Below are 24679 nucleotides of genomic sequence, written 5' to 3'. Positions count from 1 at the left end.
TTGCAACACTCAGGAGAAAGATCTCTGAGTTTGAGTCAGCCTGGTCAACAAAGAAGAGTTCCAGGACAGTCAGGGCTACCTAGAGAATTCCTGCCTCAATAAACAAAAACACTTCCAATATGAAGGGGTATGTACCCTAACAGATGTGAACTGAATCTAGGCCATGCAATAAATAATGGCTGCAGTGCGTCTCTGGGTTCCTCATTTCTAAGAGCTGATAGAAACCCAGGCCAAAAGTCCCTCCAAAACAGGCCAGAATATACCACTTTCAAACCAATTTTCTCTACCATTCTCATACCATTACTACAGTGACCTGAAGGCTTGCCTGCCGCTTTCATCAACTTAAAAAGAAACTGGTTAACACCAACAGTCTGTTACTCACTATACAATTTCTAGGCATAATCATTTTGGGGAGAAATAATATACAAAAACTTCACAAAATACCAGCCAAGACAACACAGTACAAAACAATCCCTCCTCAAATAAACAAGCAAACAAAAAATAACAACAACAACAAAAACACCCCACAAAACCTGTGACAAATATATTTAATTAATCAGTAAATTATATGGTCAGGCCACAGCATGAGGGAGAAGATTAGAGGACAACTTGAAGGAGTTAATTCTCTTTCTATTACATGGAACCCAGAGATTGAACAAACTCAGGTTGTCAGGTTTGGCTGCATGTGCCTTTACTAAATGAGTCATCTTGCTGCTCCTACTTTACAAATATCTTTGATCTGGGCTGTCTGATAAGTTTGAGATAGTTACAACCCAGAATTGAGCTTTTAGGCTTGATTCCATAGCCATATCCCCTGCAGCACTGTCTGGGATGGAGAATTAAGAAGTTGTATATGCTGTGGTGTAATCGCATCCTCTCATTTTTGTAATTTTGGTTCCAATTAGTACCTGCCTCTGCCAAGGTTCCTAACATGTATGCTATGCTGAACTAAATTATGTGATGTGAAACTTCTTAACACCTCCTTAAAGGCTGAAAACGTCAGACTTCTTGAGGGCTTTGATCTGGAGATTAAGGCTGGTCTCTGAAGTGGCTTCTCTGGCCTCTCCCCCACAATCCTTCTCATGGTCTCTCTGTTTCTTTCTTTCTATTCTCTCTCATTCTCAACCTCAAAGAAGTTCTTCTCTAGATTTTAGTGGAAAGTCTCTCCTCCTTTCTTTTCCTTCCCTCTAAAGTGCTGCCATGTTTACATATATCCATATATTGTATTGTTGTCTAATGGCTTTCTATTTCCATGCCTACTTGTGGCCTTGGGGACCTCACATTATAATAAACCTCACTGAAGGTCTTTGTGGACTAACGGCAAGGTTCCAGGTCAGCTGAGGTAACATGATGAGACTATCTCAAAACAAACTAGCAAAACTAAAACCAGACAAATGAAAACAAAACAAAACAAAACAAAGTTCAGGGTCAAAATTTAAAATTTAGAGCCAAAAATATATAGATAAGCCTAAAGAATGGAGAAATGGAATTTAAAATGAGGAACTCAGCAGAAAGAGCATCAAACACAGATAATATAGAATAAGAGAGTCATGTATTCTCCCACACTGGCACCACATGAAAAATTCTGACCCAACAACATAGTCATCTCAGGGTTAAAGAAGCTCTATCACTTTGGACATCCAAACAAAATCAATGCTATCCCTTACTCCTTGGGAGCCACTGAGATCTAAGCATTCTATTTGCCAACCTTGAGGAAGGAGGCATGTAACTGCTCTAGCCATTTGTATTTCAGTGTGAATTTGGCTGGTATTTCCATCTTGAAAACTTTCCTTTGGTGATCAGAAGCCAGATGGTTTGTGTTTTTCTTTTTAAAACTGTTTCTAAGAAAAGGACATTTTGAAGTTGAAATTTTTAGTGGTTTGAAAGAAAATGACCCTCAAAGGGAGTGGCACTATTTGGAAGTGTGGCCGTATTGGAGGAAGTGTGTCACTGTGGAGGTGGCCTTTCAGGTCACTTTTGCTCAAGCTTCTCTCAGTGTGATTTTTAGTTGACTTCCTGTTGTAGGACTCCAGCACATCTGCCTGCATGTCACCATGCTCTCCATCATGATGATAATGGACTGAACCTCTGAAACTGTGAGTCCCAGTTAAATGTTTCCTTTGTACGAGTTGCCATAGTCATGGTGTCTCTCCATAACAATAGAAACCCTAAGATAGCATCTGAGCAGTTACGGGATACTAGGTGAAGAAGAGAAAGCGATGAAGGTAGCTGATGTACAGAAGAAAATATGGGAAGCTATCTCAAACTTTCTAAGTTATCTAAGGTCCATCCACTCTACCTGAGCAATTGCTATGGTGAAACCAGACCAGATCACTACACATTCACTTAAAATATACACAGCTCATTAATGCTTTTATTGTACATCAATTTAAACCTGGACTCTTTAAGATTATACCAAGATAAGCTCTTGTTTTACTGTAATACCACAGAAAAATATCCTGAAGACATGGGTAACACACTTCTTTCATTTGCTGAACCCAGCGGCTCAGCTCCAGTAATGCCATTTTAGCAAGCAAATTTGGAGATTTTTATGCAATTCAAAAAGTCATACCACCTCCAAGTTGATATAGTTTCTTACTATAGCTCATTCATGGTTCAGACTATATTTCTGCCCCTAATTATAGCCTCAGTTGGGTACTCTCACAATGAACAAAGTAATGTGGGAGGGTGTCAGAGGACAGGCAATAAAACTAGGAATATTATCCCATATTTTCTTTTTGTTTCATAGTTTTGTTGTTGAGTTACTTAGGAAAAAAATACATTCTTTTGCATCTTAGTTCCTTAATTACTCTAAATCAGTAAAGGAATATTTGTTGTTTTTAAACATTTAAAATCTTTTTTCATTTATTATGCTAAAAGTGACTTACACTTCATTTCATACACATGAAAATTATTTATTGTCTTAAAATTTGCAGAGTAAATATAGACATCCACATTTAAGGAGTCACTACAGGTGCAGAATTTAGTGCTTCCCTCCAGTGGGATTTTGATTTTTATATTTCCAGAATTAGAATATATTTAAAGATTGTTGAGTATTCTCTTAGTTTACCACAGCTTTTTTTTTTTATCCATCTAGCTCCTAATATTAACTTAAAATATTAGAGTAATTGATCAGTAGAGAGTATCTCAGAAAAAGAGAAAAATATAATTTTCTATGATTATTTAAATGATTATGACAAAGGCATGGGGGAAATTATAGATTTCAGGTAATCCATGAAGGCTTAAGCAAGCATAAAACTGTCTTTCTTGCTGGCCTTCACTGTAAGTACAGCTGTTAAGGGAACAACCCATTCTTAGATTTCCCCACATCAGCTGTAACTCAGGTCTGAAGTGTACTGAATTCATTTTGGGGTCAGATGTAACGCCATATGGCTCAGCCACCAGATTCAGGGGACAAGCCTCTCTCCTTCTGTACGTTCTGCTTCAACACCAGTTTTTAAAGTTGGGTGGTTAAACTCCTCCAATACCCAGATGGCCTTCCATGATCAGTGGATATAATACATAACAGAGGGTTAGCCCTCTTGTGGCAGTGTTCATCCCTGGAGCTCCCCTTCAAAGAAGAGCACCAAGTATCCCAGGGCCTCTGAAGATCACCAGTGGTGGACATAGCCTGAGGCATGTGTTTCAACAAATCCCAACTCTTCTATTTCTGCTCTATACTGTTATTTTTTGAGGCTTCATATTTTTCTAATTTGTTCACTTGACACTGTGTAATGAGTACTTATACTTTATAATTTGTCTCACACTTATCTAATCGTTCAGAAGCTACTGTCAATAGTAACGTCCATGTGTGGCCTTTTGGCAAAGCTCAAGTATAGAAAAGACAAACATAATATCCTGGTTACATATGGCATCCCTATTACAACAATTTCAACAACTCATTGAGTTAATAAAAGTCAGAACAGAATAAACATCTAATCATTCTTTATGTGTTCATTTATCAACCCTTCCCCTTCATCAGAGCTTTTGACATTCACAGGAACTGGCACAATGGTAAATTTTGAGGGGTGTCCTAGAACCCAATATCATAGTGTTTGATTCATGTACAATCTAGTATTTTTAATACTGGCTACTTTATTTTGACAATGTGTATATTTAGGGCGCACACTTGTGTGCATGCTTCTGTGTTTACAAACCACTAACAACTCATTAAAAACTAATTCTGCTGGTAAACTTTAAAAAATATCTATCAGAAGGGAACATAGCCTTAAGCATGGATGAGATTTGGGGGTACCTACTCTGTATGAAGGCAAACTGTGCGCAGCTTCAAGAAGAACATCTCTAGATAGTCAGGAAACAGTAAGGAAATACTGGCCACTGAAGGACACCAAACAACAACAACAACAACAACAAACCCCACAAAAACCCCACCTACTTCCACTTTTACACCTTTCATTCCATCAACCTTCTCACAGTACTGTCAGGGTTACTTAGAGCCTTTCACTACCCAAATCCCCAGAAGTGGGTAAGTCTAGCAATACAATGTGTAGGTTCAGTTGGTAAAGCCATCTGTATCATGGCTAAGAGATTTGACTAAACCATCATGTGTAAGTCGAGAGTATTAATTCCCAAACAAGCCTATAGCCACATAGTCTACATAGGGTAGTTGCTGTCTGTTATCTTCTCACTAGCTGTTATTTTTTTTTCTGCTTCAAAGATAAAGGCCCCAACAGATAGGCCAATGGAACACACATGCATGTATATATATACACACACACACACACACACACATTCTTAAAAAATCATAAAATACTCAATTTTACTGAAGGATTTTAATTTTAAATTATCAAATACATTTATTATCAGAGAAACCATCTGGATGTTTCTCTAGAAAATTTGTACTTGGAAATTTTTGGTAGTAATATCCACAAGGTGCGGGAAGTATTGCTTATGTAGAAATAACTAGTCGATACCCATCTTGCCTTGATTCAGGAAGCAGTTACATTCTTCAGTGTGAAAGGTAGTGTCAACATAGCTAGAGAGGATGACACTAACAGATCCAATCTTAAAATTAATTCTGACCTTAAGGCAAGTGAGAAAAAACTCTTTAAGGGAATTTCATCTGAAGTTTTTAAACTGACCACATTAGAGAGGGCTTCAACTATGATCTGACTCTGTGGAGGTGCCATTTTATTTTAGAAGGCCATTTACTTTATACCCTTGACTCTAAAATATGGACAATAAAATAGATTTTTAAAAGTTAAATATGTGCCTGCATTTAAAGAATTCAAGTACAAAGACATAAGGTCAGTGACTTAGAAACAATCCAAGTCACGTAACTACTGAAATAATAACTTTAGGGGAAGGAAGAAATCCCAGGTCATATGCTGACAAGATCTATTCTCATTGGCTGGAGCCAGCCCCATGTACTGTTGGTGTCCAGGAAACAGGTCTCATAATATCTCCTGCAGTCACCAGTATGGTACAAAGACAAACACTTCTATATTGAAAAATGGTCTATTTAAAATGTCTGTATTATTAAACCAACACTTTAACATGTAAAATTGTACTACATTTTAAAAATATAAATAACCATGAGTCTTGAGGGCTGAGAAGGGAAAAGTAAATTTCCTGTTGCCAAAGTAGAAAGTAGTTTTAAAAACGAATATTTCAGATTTGATGATTACTATGTTGTGTACTAGTTAAGTATCTACAGTAAATGAACTCAACATGCTTCTCTACATTTTCAAGGTTATTTATCATAACCATAGGAAATCTTCTTTGTTTTCTAAACTGAAGCAAATGCATACTTAAAATCAGTTAGAGTGACAATTTAATGACTGAATGCTACACTTGGGTCATCCTCATTCCCCCCACCACACCAAAGTAATAGTTCTGGCAGATAAATTCAATTCAAGTTACACTGGAATTCATGATGTGAAGAGTTATCATGTAAACTAAAATTTTCTTTACAAGCTGCCTTTGAATTCTGAAGGGCTGGAAGATCAAGGGGCCAAAGACAGCCCTGGAAGGCTAAATCAGTAAACCTGATATGTTTTTCTTACTGTAAATGAAGATTTTAATGTTTTGATATCCACATTTATGAGCAAATCATGTGACTATTTACTGAAGGAATACAACTGAATCTTGCATGCAAGCCAGTTTAAGCCAAAAAAGGGCATACTCCACACACACTGTTTCTCTTATGTTCTATTTTCTCCCCCAATTTTAGCTACTATGTAAAAAATATCTTTTAAGGAGCCTTGATCTAAGTGGTTCATTTTTTATGCTCTATGAATCTACCACACTATGGTTCCACCTATAAATTGCTAAGACCATCTATTTTAACTTTTTACAAAGTAGTTAAAGGTTTTAAAAAGCCTTCAAAAATACCAATTAATTTTTTAAAGCAATGTTAGGATTCATCTTTAAAAAGACAAGTGTGTTGCTCAATGGTCTAGAATGTAACTAAAACTTTAGTGTTTTGAGGTAAAAAATGGACCAAATGCTATTCTTAGAAAGCACAGCGATGCTTCAGGAAGCTATTCAGCACTTTGGAGAGTCAAAGGAGCAGCCTTTCCCTCAGCTAAATCTGCCTACCAAGAAGACATGTGCTTGCAAATTAAAACACATCAGATGCACAGTTATTAACTCCTGGTTAAGTGCCCTATGTGCTCAGTCATTCTACTATGTTCTTAATATGGGGTTTGCTTGGGAAAGATGTGAGGTATGATTTTAAAAGTGATACTACTAATTTCACAAGCTTGTATTTTAAACTTGGTCCCTATCTGTTAAACATATTCATGTACTCTCGCTGATGATTGAATTACTGTGGCTTTTCTGTGTTTGGACAGGGAATGAGGAGGGCTGCCGTGGCAATGGAAGGCATGAAAACAGTGACAAATAAAGCAAGCCTTATTTAGCTAAAGTAAGAAGCTGTAAGAAATTAGAGGGCTTGTTTTGCATACCCACTCCTTTTTATTACTTTAAACCCTCAAAATAAGAAAAAGAAAACAAGAAGAAATAAAAGTAGCATTATATTCCATGGCTTCTATGTCCTTTCTGTAAGGTCACATAATTTTACAAGCTGACTCCTTCAACATATATTCTCTTATTTTACATATTGATCCCAGTTCTCCCTTCCTCCCTCCCATTCCCCCCTCCCATCCCATCCCCCCGCCCAATTCCACAGGGAGGGTGATGCCTTCCAGGAGGGATCAACAAAATCTGTCAAGTCATTTGGAGTAGGGACTAGGCCCTCCCTCCTGCCTCTAGGTTAAGGGAGAATCCCTCCATGGGGAATGTGCTCCCAAAGTCCTTTTGTGCACCAGGGATACATCCTGGTTCCACTGTCAGAGGTCCCTTAGACTGCCCAGGCCTTCTAACGGAGACTTGTGTTCAGGGGGTCTGAGTCTTGACCTATTTTCTTATCACTCCTCCCTCTCTGCAACTGGATTCTCTAGGAGTTCAGTTCAGTGTTTAGTTGTGGGTGTCTGTTTCTGTTTTGATCAACTACTAGATGAGGGCTCTATGATGGTAGATATGTTAGTTATCAATCTCATTATCAGGGAAGGCCATTTAAGGTAGACTTTCCACTGTTTCTCAGATTGTTAGTTGGGGTCATCCTTGTAGGTCTCTGCACATTTCTCTAGAGTCAGTTTTCTCTTCAAACCTATAATGGCTCCCTCTATTATGCTTTTTCTCTCTCCCGCCCTCTCTCTCTCTCTGTTCTCATCTATTCATCCCCCAACTCAATTTTCCTAGTCCCAAATGTTCTCTTGTCTTTCTCCTAACTCCTTCTCCACTCACTGTCCTCCCACTCCCAATATGCTCAGGAGATCTTGAGCATATTCTCTTCTGTGAGGGACCTTATATGAATCTCTTAGAGTCCTCTTTGTGTCCTAGTTTCTCTGGCAGTGTGAATTATAGGCTCTATGTCTAAAATCCACATATGAGTGAGTACACACCATGGTTCTCTTTTTGTGACTGGGTTACCTCACTTTTCACCTCTCCCATTTTACAATGCTTCCATTCACCTACATTCTATAATTCCAGCACAGGGAGGCTGAGACAAGAGAATCTCTGCTGGTTTGAGGCCATACAGGGCTACATAGCAAAATCTTGTCTCAAAGACACACAAAACAAACAAAAGACACAGGAAACTTCATGAGAATCACTGGCAGAGGTGCACTCTTCCAAGGTACTGCCTACCATACACAACATAGGAAGGCCATCTCTCAAAGCACCTGATAGGCTTATCTTATCTTAAAGACAAGAGAGATGCTAGAGGTTCCTTCTGTATCACCTAAATGTCTTTTTCTAACCCAAACCTAACCTGTTTTACATATCTCTCAGTCATCCAAATGTCCTTTCCTTTTAAAAAGTGCTATTTTCATAGTTAAAACAGCAGCTGCCCCCAAACAAATGCATCATCCTGTACAAATCATTTTTTAATAAAACAATAGCCAATTAGCTTAGAGTTTGATATAGCTGGCACCCTGAAATACAAAGTACTACCATCTGGTCACTACCTAGAAAACAGAAATATGCTATTTGTTTTTAGGACTTGAATCATGTAGGCAACACTATCTGAATTACCAAATGCCACATTTGTTCCTCTGGCTGCCTGGGGGCTGGGGCCCAGTGCTTTCCAACAACCCTGAATCGCTCCAGATAGACCACTCCCACACAGCACATCAGAACTTCTCAGCTCAAGTGGGACAGGAGTGCTGATCTTATCCAGCTAAGTGGCAACCTACAGCTGCCCTCAGATCCACTGAGAAGTATGAGCACTCTTCTACTAATTGCCCAGAAGAGGTAAGCTGATGCCAGCTTCTCCCTGACCTGGGAGCTTCCCTTGCAGGAGGAGGGCCATTCCCTGTAAGTATCACAGTTTCCTGAAGAAAGACTTGTTTTCTGAATCTCCTACCATGAAAAGGTACAGATTTCTTTGTTTTTATGATTGTTGTTGCTTAAGAAAACAAAAACAAAACAAAAACAAAAAAACCTCCATTAAATCTGTGTTTTCTAGTCCTCTGGCAAAGAAACTGAGGCCTGAGGTGTGTACTCTAACTCTCTGTAAGCCAATTCCAAGTGTGGTTCTCACCTGAGAGGTCAAGGATGAAAATGCAAGGGTTTGCCTTCTCTCCTCTTCTGGACTCTCTGGAATAGTCCACTTAAGCTAAATCCTTTAAAATGTCTGACACTTGTAAAAGTATCTGAAGATGTTTGATGTCATCTTTTACCCCTCATGGGACAATTGCTACATTTAGCACTTGTTTGACTCTCCTGCCCCAGTTCCCAGTGTTAGAAAGGTAAGCTTACTGCTGAGGGGTATGCTTGTTCAGGTCCCACAGGGGACAGCATCCAGGAAGAAAGCAGTTTCTTTTGTTCTAGAAATGCTGCTTGACCTTTGGAATAAAAGATAATAAGCAAACAGATGATTTGATTATATTTTCTATGTTTTAAATACTAAGTCTAGAGAAGGGGGGCCAGTTTTTTCTCATAAGTAAAAAACAAAAAAGTAACTAGGACGAAAACTAAGAAGCCAGCAAAGAAAGTGACACTGAATGTACTGAATGACTTCCCTAAGGTCACTGTGACTGGCCCAACTTACTGGCTAGGCACTTTTCTATGTCATCCTGGTGAGGTAGACTAGATGTCAGTAGGGTTGCCAATAATGGGCATTCTGTGAAGAGGAAGTGAGTCAAGGTATCTTAACACACATTAAGGAAGACACTACAGCTTTTAAATGTTGTATGTGGCTGTTCTGTCTTAAATCCAATTAAAAAGGATTTAGTTTCTAAAGTACTGAGATCTAATTAAAACAAAGTTTCTAATATAAGGTTATCTCATAATATAGATTCTCTTGAGGACAGAATGGCATTTTGATTGAGAGTCTGGTGGCAGAAAGAATAGGTTAAATTGCTACCTATTTTCCTAAGAACTTCAATTTTAGCATATTGGATTATTAGATGCTTCTAGGTCAGGACAATTTCTTCAGTCTCAGTCTTGTGGTTTTATTCAGGTAGTATGTCAACTTATATTCATTCATAAGAACATAAACCCTATAATGTTAGTCTGGCTAAATTTCAACCTACCCTCATGACTCAATTCATATTAGTGGAACCAATGTTCTTTTATTATACCTTTTAATGGATAACCCCTTGTATACTGCTCTGAAAAGGGACATTCACAACACAGAGAAAGTTTGTTTTTAAGGAATTGAAGGAAGATATTATCCTTACTTCCACACTCTGGCCCTTACAAGATAAAATGAAGAGGGAAAGCTTTTGGCTATGGGAACCATAATGTTAAGCTAACATAAAGACTGTTATTTACCTCAGACTTCTTATTACCATCTAGGAACTCTTGAGAGCTAATACTTATAAGCACTATTACAATTGTTCCCACCTTGAAATGCAAATCAAAACAACTCTGAGATAGCATCTTATTCCTGTTAAAAAGGCTGAAATAAAAAACATTAAAGACCATTTATGCTAGAGAGGTTATGGAGACCAATTCTAAACTAATGGAGGAAAACTCTTTATTTAGAGTCTTAGAAAACCCCAGTTGTCAAGAAGAGATGGGTTTTCATCTTCTTGGGTCTTCCCTCTGCATTGTAAGAGATTTTTTTCTTTGTATGTCTGCTGCATGCATGTGTTTCCTAGCCCCAATGCCTTTCTTCAACTGCTGATTCTGTCTGTGGTTTGCCAAATTTCTCCATGCTACTTGTCCCACCTGAGATTTTTCTTGCCTTTTAATTCTTTAACTGGTAGGAAAAATGAATCCAGTCAAGATCCCTAGTCTGTATCAGTTACTTGTCCCTTATTAGAGTCTCAGTTTGATGGAATGTTTAACAAATTATTTCACTCTCATTCTTATTTGTAATATAGGGTTAACAATAGGATTAAAAACACATAAAATACACAAAAAGTTCTTTACAAATGTTAAGGATTATTATCTATCTTTAGTTTATCATGCTTCTCTAGCAAGCCTTGACTGTAAACATATTCCAAGCAGATTTCCTTTTGAGGCTGGTCAGGGTGGGTTACATTATGACTCCAATCTTTTTTTTTTTTTTTTTACATATATTGGACTCCACAGTTGTTTTTTGCTTTTATTTGGTTACAGTTTGAAGTTTTGTTTTATTTAGAGAGGTATTTTATTTTGTTTTCTTGGTTTTGGGGATTTGTTGGGTTGGATTTTTGTTTGTTCTTTTGAGAAAGAACTTAAAAGTTGCATAGGTGGTGATGGGGAGTTGAGAGGGTATCTAGGAGAACTTAGGGGAAAAGAAGAATATGATACTTAAATTTAAAAACTGTTTTTTTTTTTAAAGAGTAAACAAAAGAAAGAGAAAATTAAAGAAACCAGAGAAGAGGAGGATAAGGGCAGTGGAAGGCAGAGGTGAACTATGTTATTCCTGCTTTATTATCTGGATTCTTGCTATGATTGATATTAGTGTCCTCTACTGGGAAGTGGAAATGGCCCAATGCCACCCACTCTCAGCAGCATGGGCTACCACATATCTGACAGAGAAATTACCATGGATCCTATCATTAGATAATAACAACAGGAGGATAGGAAAGTGGCATGTGACAGCCACAAACTGTCAGGTCACTACCAGAACTCATGAAAGCTGTCATCCCCCAATGACTCCAATCTTTTAACAAATGACACTGAGCTAAGGAAATGCAGTACTGATAAGCTGACCACATGCTAAGCTAAGCTGCCTCAATGGGTCTCTGGACAGGAGATAAGGATAAGGGACCTTTTTTTGAAAGTGATGACCATGAACTCTTTAATAGGGGGTTAGAATTGATTGTCTTGATTGGCTTTCTGAAGTAATTACACAGAATCATCCAAGTTCAACCATTTGCATGGCCTCCGAATACTCCGAACATCTATTTACATGACCTCTAAACAGAAAATCAGTTTTAATGGAACCATTTTGATTGACTTTCTTATTTATTGCATAGTCTATAGTATGTCTCCATGAGGCAAAAATTCCCTAAAAGTTTATTTGAAATAAAAACTGTTACTATCTAATGAGTACACCCAAGTATCAATACTATAAAAAGACTTTGCACCTGGTTTTGTCACTTTATTGTTATTCAACAATAGAGAAAGAAAAAAAAAAGCCATTCAGGACTTTGCATGGAGATGCTGTGTTCTGGGTGCCAAAGACAGAAAGGGACGAGGAACATGTCAGCAGAAATTTGGGGCACACACTGCTAGCAATGTTAGGTACCTCCACAAAAAGGAGTTCCCAGATGGTAGACTTCATTCTCAGAGAGTTTCCCAGCAAATTCAAAATGCATGAAAGGATCCCTTACTGCCTGATAAACTTCTGCTTCTTGCTACAACTCTGTTGTGACTTTATTCCTTTGCTACTTTAATGATCACCATGTCTCTGTGAGCTTCCATGGCTCCTTGCCACTACTTGGGACATAGAATGCTGTCAAACATGGTATCTCAGAATGCTAGGTTTTAAAATTTTTCAATGATTAATATTTTTAAAAATGTATATGGGTTTTGCCTATGTGTATGCCCATGTACATATACATGCCTTTGTGTCAGCAGAGGCCAGAAAAGGGTGTTGTTTCCCCTTAGACCAGAGTTACAAATAGTTGCTGATCCACCATGTGGGTGCTGGGAATAGAACCCAGTTTCTTTGCAAGAGCATTCAACATTCTTAACTACTGAGTCAACTCTCCAATCCTGACATTAGTTTTTGAAATAAGTGTCTAACTCACTTAAGGCCTTTCCCCCATCTGCTCAACTTACAGCATTATAGGTCTTGTTTTCTGTTTTGTGCTTCATGTTCTGTAAGTACAGCTTTCCAATCTGGGCCACAAGTGGTAAGTACTGTCCATACAACATTCCATTTTATGAGAATGGACTGGGTATACATTTTTTTATTTCTGATCCCTAAAGAAGAAATTAATAAATTCCTTTAAAAAAATCTATGAAAACACAGAGTGGGAGGAAATGAAGAAAACAGTTTACATCTTGAAAGTGGAGACAGAATCAATAACAAAAAATCAAACAGGAAAATCTGTAAATGAAAAATTTAGGAACGTAAAGAAGAACCTCAGAGGTTAGCCTCACCAACAGAATACAAGAGATTTTTGAGAGAATTGCAGGCATTAAAGACAAATGGAAGAACAAGTTACCCCAGTCAAAGAAAATGCTATATCTAAAAAAAAAAAAAATCTCCTGGCACAAAATATCCAGGAGATCTAGAACACTATAAAGAGACCAAATCTAAGAATAATAATAGAGGAAGGAAAAGAAATTCAGATCAAAAAATGTAAAATTTCAACAAAATCTTGTAAGAAAATTATATAACCTAAAGAAGATACCTATCAATGTACAAGAAGCATACAGAACACCAAATATACTGGCCCAGAAAAGAAAATCCCCTCAGCACATAATAATCCAAACACATCCTATACAGAGCAAAAAAAAAAAAAAAAAAAAAAAAAGGATTTTAAAAGCTGCAAGAGAAAAGACTATGCAAAATAGGGAGACCTATTACAATAACACCCGACTCTTTAATGGAGCCTCTCTCTGAAAGTATGAAGGGCCAAGAAAGACATGCTACAGACTCTAAAAGAGATCATAGCTGGCAGCCCACACTACTATGCTCAGCAAAATTTTCCAATCATAATAGATGGAGAAAAGACATTCCATGATAAAACCAAATTTAATCAATATCTACCTAGTCCTACAGTAGGTGTTAGAAGGGAGAAACCCAACATCAAGACATTAGCTATACTTCCCAAAACCACAGTGAATAAATAATCCCAGATTAGAAAATCAATCAAGCGCACGCGTGTGCGCACACATACACACACACACACACACACACACACACACACACACACACACAAAACCTCATACTATTCAAAGGGATAATCCACCAATAAGACAATAAGACATTGCAATTCTTAACAACTATGCACCAAACACAAGGTTACCCAAGTTTATAAAAGAAACACCACTACAACTTATGTGTAAGGATACATTGATCCTTACACATTGATAGTGGGAGACTTCAACACCCCATTCTTGTCAATAGACAAGTCATCCAGACAAAAACTAAACAGAAATGCTGGAAGTAACTAAGATTATAAAACAAATGAACCTAATAGACATTTACAACACAAAAGAATATAATTTTTTCTCAGCATGTCTTGGAACTTTCTCCAAAACTGGCCACATACTCAGACACAGAACAAGTTTCAGCAGGTACAAGAAACTGAAATAATTCACTGCATTCTATCAAATAACCAGGAATTAAAGCTAGATGTCAACACAGTAGAAACAATAGAAAGTTTACAAACTCATGGAAACTGAATAACTCACTACTGAATGAAAAAGAGGTCAAGACAGAAATTAAGAAAGAAGTTAGAGATTCTCCAGAACTGAATGAAAATGAATATATAACACATCCAAATGTATCCCTAGTGCACAAATGGACTTCAGGAGCCCATTTCCCATGGAGGGATATTCCTTTATCCTAGAGACATGGGGGAAGGCCTAGGACATACCTGACAGATTTTGTTGACCCCTCATGGACCTCACCCTCCCTGGAGATTGAATGGGGGATGTGATGGGGGGATGGGAAGATGGGAGGGAGAGGGTACTGGGATTGTTATGTAAAATAAGGAAAAATATTAGCTAAAAAATTAATTTTACTTAAAAATACTTACAAAGAATCAATGAAACAAAGAGTTTGTTCTTAAATCAGTAAGATTGACAAAGTCTTATCCAAATTAACTAAAAAGCAGAGAGAAAATCCACATTAATAAAATTAGAAATGAAAATGGGGAAGAAACAGACACCAAGGAAATCCAGAAAATCATAAGGACATACCTTAAAAGCCTGTATTCTGATCTAAACAGATAATTCTCAACAGAACAATCTCAAATGGCCAAAAAGACACTTAAAGAAATGCTCAACATCCTTAGTCATCAGGGAAATGCACTCTGAGATTCCATCTTACACAGATCAGAAAGGCTAAGATTAAAAAATACCAATGACAGCTTATGCTGGAGAGGATGTGGAGAAAGGGGTACAATTCTCCATTGCTGGTGGGAGCACAGACTTGTACAGCCACTGGGGCAGTCAGTATGGTGATTTCTCAGAAAATTAGGGAACAATCTACCTCAAGACCCCCAAAGGAGGCACATTCACACCATAAGGACATTTTCTCAACTTTGTTCATGGCAATGTTATTTGTAATAGCCAGATCTTGGAAACAACCTAGATGCCCCTCAACTTATGATTGGATAAAGAAAATGTGGTTTATTTACACAGTGGAGTACTACTCAGTAGTAAATAACAATGACATCCTAAAATTCATAGGCAAATGGATAGAACTAGAGAAAACCATCCTGAGTGAGGTAACCCAAAACCAGAAAGACAAATATAGTATGTACTCACTCATAAATGGATATCAGACATAAAGAAAAAGATAGCCAGCCTACAACCCACAACCCCAGAGAAGTTAGAACCATCTTCCAGAAACAAATGGAAACAGATACAGAAATTCACAACTAACCATTGTGTCAAGCTCCTGGAATACAATTGAAGTGAGGGAGGAACGATAATACAAACAAAGGAGTCAAGACCATGATGGGGAAAGCTATAGAATCAACTGACTGGAGTTAGTGAGAGATCGCTGACTTAGGTCTGACTAATGGGGAACCTGCATAAAACCAAACTATACTCCCTTAATAAAGGTGACAATGGTGTGACTGGGACAATATATAAGGTTACTGATGAGAGACCAAGATCTAACACTAAAGCACAAACTGACATAGTGGAGCCCATTATATATGGAGAGATACCTTGCTCAGCCTAGACATAGGTGTATGTAGGGTGGAGAGGTGCCTTGGTCCTGCCTCAAGGAGATGATGTGAAAAGATTTAGTAGACTTCCTAGGGGAAGCCTTTCCCTCTCCATGGAACAGGTGGAAGGTGGGGGTAAGGTAGGGGAGTGGGTAGAGAGGAGAGAAAGGGAACTGGGATTGGAATGTAAAAAATAAATTAATAAAAAAAAGATAAAAAAAGCATGTATTACACCAAATTGGGAAAATCTAGAATGGATAATTTTTTTGATACATACTACTTACCAAAATTAAATCAAGAGCAGATAAGCCATTTAAAGGGACTTATAACCCCTAACGAAATAGAAGAAGTAATTAAGAAAAAATCTTATAACAAAAACAAAAACAAAAAAAAAACCTCATGGCCCAGTGGTTGTAGCCCAGAATTCTGCCAGACTTTAAAATAAGAGTTAATGCTTCACAAAATAGAAATAGGAGGGATACTGATCAATTTGTTTTAGGATGCCAGTTACCCTGCTACCCAAACCACATAAAGATCCAACAGAGAAAGAATTATATACCAATTTTCCTCATGAACACAGGAGGCAAAAATTCTCAATACTTGCAAACAATCCAAGAACACATCAAGAAATCGTCTACTATTGTCTAGTAGGGTTCATCCCAGAGATATATGAATGGTTCAACGTATGTAAACCTAAAAATGTAATCTACTATATAAACAAACTAAAAAACCCCACATAATCATTTTATTGGATGCAGAAAAGGCCTTTGATAAAATTTAATACCCCTTCATGATAAAAGTCCTGGAGATACTAGGGGATACAGGGAACATACCTCAACATAATAAAGGCAGTTTGCAGTGAGCCCATAGCCAACATAACTTAAATGGAGACTATCTCAAAGCAGTTCAGGAATAAGACATGTCTGTCCATACTCCATATTTATTCAATATAGTCTTAGCTAGAGCATTAAGACAACTAAAGGGTACACAAACTGGAAAGGAAGAACTCAAAGTATTTTTATTTGCAGATGTTATGACAGTATATATTAGTGACCCTAAAAATTCCACCAGGCAATTCCTACAGCTGATAAATACTTTCAGCAAAGAAGCTATATGCAAAATTAACTAAAAAAAAAAAATCAGTGGTCCTCCTATATACAAATGGCATACAGACTGAGAAAGAAATAAGGAACATAACACCCTTTACAAGAGCCTCAAGTAATATAAAATATCTTGGGGATTTCTCTAACCAGGCAAGTGAAAAACATGTATCATAAAAATTCTGAGACACTAATGAAAAAACTGAGGAAGATGGAAGATATCAGAACATGGAAAGATCTCCCATGCTCATGGATCAGTAGGATTAATATAGTAAAAAAAAAAAAAAAAATGGCTATCCTACAGAAAAAAAGTCTAAAATTGCTGTCCAAATTCCTATACAATTCTTCACTGACATTGAAAGCAAAATTTTGTTTCATTTGGAAATACAAAAAACTCAGAATAGGTAAAACAATCCTGAATAACAACAACAACAATAATACAAAGGAGGCATTATCACCCTTAATACCAAGTTGTACTATAGAATTACAGTAAATGGGGGCAAGACGAGGCTACAGAAATCCAGAGACAGCTGACCTGGACAAGGGGGAGCTAATGGACCCCCGAGCCTGATAGCTGTGAAACCAGCATTGGACCGACTCAGACCCCTCAAACATGGGTCTCAGTAAGAAGGCCTGGGCAGTCTAAGGGACCTCTGACAGTGGAACCAGGATGTATCCCTGGTGCACAAAAGGACTTTGGGAGCACATTCCCCATGGAGGGATTCTCCCTTAACCTAGAGGCAGGAGGGAGGGCCTAGTCCCTACTTTAAATGACTTGATAGATTTTGTTGATCCCTCCTGGAAGGCATCATCCTCCTTGTGGAGAGGGCAGGTGGGATGGGAGGGCCTAGGGGCACAGGAGGGAGGGAGAGGAACTGGGATGGATATGTAAAATAAGGGGAAAAAAAAAACCCAGCATGGTATTGGCACAAAAACAGACTTGTTGATCAGTGCAATCAATTTGAAGACCCAAACATAAAATCCACACACCTATAAACACCTGCTTTTTAATAAGAAAGTCAGAAACACACACTGGGAAAAAAGACAGCATATTCAGTAAATGGTGCTGGTTAAATTGGATGGCTTCATGTAAACAATGTCAAATAAATCCATACTCATCACCTTGCACAACACTCAATTCTCAATTGTCTAAAGACCTCAACATGAAATCAGATACACTAAACCTGATATAAGAGACAGTGGGGAACAGTCTTGAACTCTTTGGCACAGGAAAAGACTTTCTGTATAGAATACTATTAGCTTAGATGCTAAAATCAACAATTTATAAATGGGACTTCTTGAAACTGAGAAACCTCTTCATGGCAAAGGACAGTGTCATTTGAACAAAATGGCAGTCCACAGAACAGCAAAATATTTTTATCAACTATACATCTAATGGAGGGCTAATATACAAAATATATAAAGAACTCCAAAAAAATCCCCTAGATATCAAGAAAACAAATTACCCAATTAAAATGGGGTATAGATCTAAACACAGAATTCTCAAAAGTGTAAACTCAAAAAATGCCTGAGAAACACTTAAAGAAATGCTCAACATCCTTAGCCATCAGAGAAATGAAAATTAAAACTTTGAGATTTTGTCTTACAACTATCAGAATGACTAAAATCAATAAAAGAAGCAACTTCTCATGTTGGTGAGCATGTGGAATAAGGGTAACACTCATCTACTGCTTTGGGAGTATAAACTTGTACAGCTATGAAAATCAGTGTGGCAGTTTCTGAGGAAGATGGGAATCAATCTGCTCCAACATCCAGCCATTCCACTCTTAGGCATATACCCCAAAGACCTTTCATCCTACTATAGAGATATTTGTACAACTATGTTCATTGCTACTCTATTTATCATAGGAAGAATTTGGAAACAACCTAGATGTCCCTTAACAGAATAACAGATAAAGAAAATATGGTATATTTTCACACTGGAGTATTATTTCACTTTAAAAAAAATGAAATTTGTAGGTAAATGGATGTAACTAGAAAAAAATCAACACGAGTGAGGTATCATAGATTTAGAAAGACAAATATGGTATGGATTTACTCATGAAGATATTAGCTGTTAAGCCAATGATAACCAAGCTTCGATTTGTAGAACTATAGGGATTAAGAATATAGTAAGGGACTAGGAGGTACAGATAGATCTCATTAGGAAAAGGAAATAGAATAGATAGCAGTAGATGGATGAGGAGCTAACAGCAGGATCAAGTGGGAAGGGAGAAGTGAGAGAAGAAGCAGGGACAAGGAAGGGAATTCAGGGAGAGTCAGCTAAAATTATAAGCCATCTGAGAAGTAGTATGGAAATCTAATACAATAGAAGCTTCTTAAAACATGAAGACAATCTAAATGAAGTCACAAAATTATAAGGGAGGACAGATTCCTAACTGGCTATATCTTGTCACCAAGTGAAGTTTCCAGTACTGGGTTTTTATTACAGCTAATTGAGTTATTTGCCAAAAGGGTCCCACAGTAATCCCAAAACAACCCAGTCTACTGCCAAGACTCTTGGTTTCTCTCCACAAACTGACAGCAAGGCCCACCCCACTGCCGATGACAACATATAAATAACTCACTGAATATGGAGAAGTTCCTACATAGGACTTTGCTCGTACATTCTACAGTCTTTAGCATAGGAAAGTACTCTGCACACTACCAAAGGAGAAATATAAGTACCAACCCAGCCCCAAATCTGTTGATCTACAATGGTGTCCTGCCTACAAGATATGCTTGAGCAGTAGTAGCACAAAACATATGGGAATAACCAACTAATATCTGGTTTGACTCAGGGCCCATTCCACCAGATGGTATCCATATCTAATACTGTTTGGGTGACCATGAACCAAAGACTATACAGTCCAGGGATGTAGAGTAAAACAAAATATCACTGTTCTAAAACAAAAGCAAAACATCCAGCAATAAAATGACTCTTAAGAACATTCAGTTATACACAAAGATCAATGCCTTGGTCAACCATCATCAGAGAAGCTTCTGATTTGTTGTGGGAACAAATACAGAGAAAATAAGCATTGAGTAAGAGACTATGAAACACTCATCCCTAAATGGGATGTCTCTACCGAATCTCTTCCTTCAGACCTTAGGGAACCCTAATAGAGAAGCCGAAAGAATATAAAACGTAGAAGGGATGGATGGATGATACTACGTAAACAATGTCCTTTAATCAGCATTATCAAAGCTCATATGAACTCACAGAGACTGGGGCAGTATGCATAGGGCCTGCCCATGTCTGTACCAGGTTCTCTGCATACATATTATGGCTTCCAGTTATTGTTATCAATGGGATTTTTGACTGAATGAACTAGTGGGTCTCTGATTCTTGTTCATTCTCTTGGGATCCTCTCCTGTTTTGCTTGTCTAATTCCAATGTGTTAATTTTCATCTCATTATCTTTTTACCTATATTTTATTTTAATTTATTGTTATTTCTTAGAATCCTGTTTGTTTTCTAATGAGGGATAGAAAGGGATTGGATCTGTATTGAGAGGGGAACTGGGGAGGAACTGGGAAGAGGAAAGAGAACCATATCCACGATATGTTATGTGAGAAGAAAAACAATATTTAAAAATAAACAACAAACTCCCCCAAAAGAACCCTTGTGGCAGAGAATACTGGTTGTCTACCCAAACCCATTCTTTTTGCCCACAGTGTCAGGGCTAGGCTGCTAAAAACCACATTTGCTAGTCCCTTTCAGGAGGCCACATGCATCGAGGAGGATGCAAGTAGAAGAGACATTTCCTGCCCCAGGACCTGCCTTTGAATAGAACGGACATGACAGACCTCCTCGTGTTCTTTCCTTTTTGTATTGCATGAATGGAGATGGCACAGCTAAAAGACAAAGATGCCTAGATCCTTGGAGACTCATGGGGGATGTAAGCTGTCTATCAGCCAGAAGCACCCATGCAGGACTCTTCGTAATTGTTTTGGGACAATGTTTCTTTATATAGCTCTGCCTGTCCTGGAATTTACTATGTATACCAACCTGATCTTGAACTCATAGAGATCTACCTGCAGCTGACACTTGAGGTTTGGGATAAAAGGTATGCACTGTCAGGCCCAACCCATGCAAGATTCTTGATACTAAAAAAAAAAAAAATAATCTATTTTGTTATAGTTTAGCTTATCCTCATTAATGTAATACCTGGTGGCTTAAAAACATCTGTATGATACAATAATAACAGCTCAGAATAGCATACTGTGTCCATTTCAGACCTTGGAATATAGGGACTATTCTCAACGGCTATTATTTCAAATATACTGTAAGGATAAATTTAGTTTTAAAATTTTAACAAGTACATAGAAGTTTATGAATAGAGATGTGTTTAACCTGTTTTTAGGCCACTTTGATGAGAATATCCTTTTTTCTTTTTAAATAAATAAACCACATGGTACAATTTACAAGACTGAGAGAGAGGAAAAAATACTTCCTGCTAATAATGTCCAACATTTTGTCATTGTTAATAATTCTTAAATTTCATTTTCTCACATGAAAACAATTAGTACAAAAATATACAAAAGTTAATTTCTATCCTTTTTATTTCTTCCTCAGCTAGTACTTCTATTTTTAATTTATAAATATCATTACTTTGTCTTTTATGCATAAGGGTGTTTTGCCTGGATGCTTATCTATGCACCATGTGCATGTCTGGTGACCCTGAAGGCCAGAAAAGGGTGTTGGATCCCCTAGAACTAGACATATAGATGGGTATAAGTACTATGTGGGTGCTAGGAACAGAATCCATGTCCTCTGGAAGAGCATCAATAATTCTTAGCTACTGTGTCATCTCTCCAGCTCTTTGCAGTACTTTAAAAACAGCTGACCCATTGGTCAGATTAAACTCCACTCTCCCTCCCTTCACTGTATCCCTAAAGTACTATTGGTCTCAAGTGATCCTGAAAGACCTGAGAGGCAGGTGTGCAGCAAGTGTACAGGGTGATGTAAATAAGTCTGAACTAGAAATATCAGCCTAGAATGATAACAATCATTCTAGGATCCCATGTGATTTCTTTTCCTGGTAAATTATGAGCTAGCAGATGGGAGTTCTAGAAATCCATGTAAAGCATTCACGAATGTCCACATATGAAAAAGTAATAGAACTATGAAGAGGTATGCTGTCAAGATTAAGAGCAGTGGCACCATATAAATAGAAAAAATATATCATTTTTTTTAATCCTCATTGGTCAGAATTTCATTTATAAAGTATCATTGCTATGAGAAAATATTCTTAACTTTTTATCAGTCTTATATTTGCAAATGGAAATTAAGTAAAACATAAGAAAGACATCCACATGTAAATGTGATCCTTAAAATGAAAAGAATAGAAATCACTGGAACAATTTGCTTCTTGAAAACTATTTGTATAACTTCTCTAGTGACCCTAAAGAGTTCTCTTTTATAAGCCTGTTTTCTTACCACTGAGGTGGTATTTAGGTGAGTTTTTAACATGATTTATTCTCAACTACAATGGCAAATGCAGACTCTTAAAAACTGTACCCAGAAGACTTAGTTTAGAAAAAAGGTATTATCCAGAACATACTCTCATGACCTAATTTTGTGACACCAATGCCAGGGCATATCTGGGTGTTGGTTGCTCTGGAAAGTCCCCAGATAGGAAATTCAGGCCACCCAATTAGGGCACTTCTAAGTTCTAGAGCCTAAAGACTCAGATTGCTTTTCATCTCATTAGTCTTCTTCATATTCCTTATTTGATGCTGAGACTTCTTTAAGTTATGCTGCTTTGGAGAAACAATGAAAAGATTTTGTTGGCATTAAAAAAATTAAAAATATCTAAACTCCACCCATCATGTCTAACAGCTTTTAAATTTCTGAATGCTTTTCCCCTTCAAATGGAGTCTGCTTGTAATTTACTAGATGTAACTTTATAATAACTATCTTTTTCAGATACATACATACATACATACATACATACATACATATATATATATATATGGGAAGCCAGGGAATATGGGGTAATATCTAAATTCATTTCTAAGTTAGCTACATGAAATTGAAAATCCAGACAGTGTATGTTATATATGCGTTAGCTTGATATCTTCTTTTTGTACTTTTGGTGAGGGTGCCATAGAACACATGGCTCATTTTCAATTTGTGACACACTAAGTGTCTGGCTGCAGCGCTAAGTCTGTTTGAAAGTGATTAGCTATATATTCAAATAGCAAATAGGAGTCAAGAGATGACTGGAACTGAATCCTAGAAACAAAAACAAACATCCTGTATTATCTTCTTAACCAAAACCATCCAACTAGTTTCCAATTATAGGGTTTGGTGCTGGAAGTCATATTTTTGAGTTTTAATAAAACAATTTCTCCTTTGATAATTTTTCACCTATAAAAGAACAGCTATACAGCTCCATATCATGCTACTCTTAATTTCTGCAAACCTCTGTTCCTTAGTAATACCTAGTTACTTTACAAGCAAACTCATTGTGGCTATAAGAACAGAATTACCACACAGTGTAACTTATATTTCTTTCTTTATTGCCTGAAAAACACATGGCAGTTACTGTTCAAAAACAGTCCATGAACTCTAACTGGCTAACCTTTGTATAAAAGTTTTGAGTCTCAAGTCTTCCTTGAAATGTCAGTAGCAGTCTACAGATTACCTGGGAGGAGTGAGAGGAATGAATGGGAGTCAATATGATCAAATACCTTGTACAAAATTCTCAAAGATTAGTAAAAAGTATTTAAAAATATTATGTAGATTACTGTTTACATTTCTGCAAACAGGAATAATAAATGGCAGCCCACAGAATGGGAAAAGATCATCGCCAACCCCACATCTCACAGAGGGCTGATTTCTAAAATATACAAAGAATTCATGAAGCTAGTTAACAAAACACTGAATAATCCAATTAAAAAGTGGGATATGGTACTAAGTAGAGAATTATCAATAGAGGAATCCAAAATGGCTGAAAGATACATAAGAAACTACACAACATCCTTAGCCATCAGGGAAATGAAAATCAAAACAACTCTGAGGTATCATTTTATTCCTGTCAGAATGGCTAAAATAAAAAATACCAAAGACAGCTTATGCTGGAGATATGGAGAAAGGGCAACTCTCCTCCACTGCTGGTATGAGTATAAACTTGTATAGCCACTTTGGAAATCAGTATGGTGGTTCCTCAGGAAAATGGGAATTAGTCAAGATCCAGAAAGTCCACTCTTAGGCATGTACCCAAAAGATGCACATTCTCATACAACAAGGACATCTGTTCAACTATGTTCATAGCAGCATTATTTGTAATAGCCAGAACCTGGAAGCAACCTAGATAACCCCCAACTGAAGAATGGATGGAGAAAATGTGGTACTTTTTCACAATGGAGTACTACTCATTGGAAAAAACAATGGTATCTTGATATTCACAGGCAAATGAATGAAACTAGAAGAAAACATCCTGAGTGAGGTAACCAAGTCACAAAAAGATATGGTATGTATTTACTCACACATGGATATTAGACATAGTGCAAAGGATCACCAGCCTACAATCCACACTGCCAGAAAAGCTAGGAAACTAGGAGTATCCTAAGACACATACATTGTCCCCTGAGAAGGGGAAAGGGAACAAGATCTCTGAAGAAAATTGGGTGCATGTGGGGAGGGGAGAGGGAGTTAGGAGAAAGAGAAGGGGAGGACATGAGGGAGCAGGAAGATTGAGTTAGGGGAAACAACAGAGGAGAGCAAGAAAAGAGATACCATAATAGAGGGAGC

The 24679-nt window shown here is 37.4% G+C and overlaps 1 protein-coding gene across 28 annotated transcripts in view; it reads right to left on the bottom strand.

Annotated features, from left to right (window-relative positions):
- The window catches only part of Celf2 (CUGBP Elav-like family member 2), an 802630-nt gene that overhangs the window by 108545 nt on the left and 669406 nt on the right, over window positions 1-24679 (bottom strand). The gene's annotated exons all lie outside the window — the stretch shown is intronic.

Source organism: Phodopus roborovskii, unplaced genomic scaffold (assembly GCF_943737965.1).
Source record: "Phodopus roborovskii unplaced genomic scaffold, PHOROB, whole genome shotgun sequence".
Classification (NCBI taxonomy): Eukaryota; Metazoa; Chordata; class Mammalia; order Rodentia; family Cricetidae; genus Phodopus; species Phodopus roborovskii.
This window is presented reverse-complemented; position numbering and strand designations above follow the sequence as displayed.